Here is a 1,527-nt window from a genome sequence, read left to right on the forward strand (position 1 = left end):
CGTATTTACTTTTGTTGTTTATCTCAACAGTCATCTCAATGTTGGAATATCTCTCATACCTGGCGTCTCCCTTCCTGGGTATCAAGCCACCGGTCTTACACTTCACATTCTTGAAGGTCACTTCCTTCATCCAATTTTCCTAATTTCTTACTTGTCTCCTCAGTCTATTCGCGTCTCAATATTTATCCTTCGAACTATCTCAAGGTTTCCTCAAATCCTCCCAACTTACAGGGGATAAAATATATGTATCTCTTATGCCTTCAACCATCAATTTAACTCATGGTGAATCACCCTCATCCTGACGATTACATACTTTTCTATTTCTATTGCTACGAGTCTTTAGGGTATCCTCATACCCAACTCCCTTATCATACCTCAAACTCTATTGCCTTTATATTCCTTTCCACTTCAGTTTCTTTTTATTTTCCTTTCTCTTATCGTTATTTCATGAACCAACACAACATAAACATTAATTTCAAACATCCCGTCATTCTGGATTCGTGTCCTCAGAACGAATCTTGATAACTTTTACAACTTAGATTCATAATTCATCATACTCGTCTGCCTTTGTTCTGGCTCTAAAGCTTTTACACTATCTCCATAACCTTGGGAAGTACTTTCCTGAAAATAATTGACTGAACTTAAATCAGTTTATTATAATCTCTTGCTCCGTGCCTTCCTTGGCCTTTCACCAGCGGGTGGCCTCTCTCTTAGGAAGGTAAGTGGAAAAATAGTCTTTTGCACTTCATCAATCATTTAGAATCTCAATTGATTCCTCTATTTCCTTTAGCCAGGCTCTTGCCTTGACTGGGTCAACTTGTTCCTTGGAACTCTGAGAGCTTAGCGACTTAAAGGTTCGGAAAGATTTTCTCATCGCATTGTTTCCTCAGGGTGGTGGTTGGGGATAATAGTCTAAGTTCTGTCTAGAAAGGTCCATAAATTTTCGTATAGGAGTACCGTCTCGGGTCTCCTTTCCTTACTCGACTTTTGTTTCCTTAGTCTAAACATTCCCTCCTCCTCCCTATAATCGGGGTCCTCCTACATATTATAAATCCTCATTTTCCACTTCATCATGTTATGGGTTCCTTCGATCTTGATGGCGACCTCCCTGACTATCACGTTCAGGGTTTGCTCTAAATCTTATTCCTCAAACTAGCTTTCATCTAAGATCTCATCTTTAAGCTCTTGAACATTTGGAACCCAAATTCAGTAGGAATACCTCATTATTCCCTTATCATCTTTCTCGGTATTAATCTCTTATCTATTTGTTGGCTCTCTGCCTTCATTCATCACTTTTTCTGGCACAATCTGTTCTTTTCCAATAATTTGAACTGTATTGCAATCTCAAACAGCTTTTCGGTATCGGCTCCGGTTACCTTCACTTCTATTTCCATTTTCTCAAAACCTCTTATAAACTCTCCAAAAGATATTATCATCTTGAGTCTCTCCTTTTTACTAAGGGCATTAGCCACCATATTGGTTTTCCCCGAATGATAAAGAATCTCCCAATCATAATTCTTGATTAGC

The sequence above is a fragment of the Apium graveolens genome, chromosome 7 (assembly GCF_009905375.1).
Source record: "Apium graveolens cultivar Ventura chromosome 7, ASM990537v1, whole genome shotgun sequence".
NCBI lineage: Eukaryota > Viridiplantae > Streptophyta > Magnoliopsida > Apiales > Apiaceae > Apium > Apium graveolens.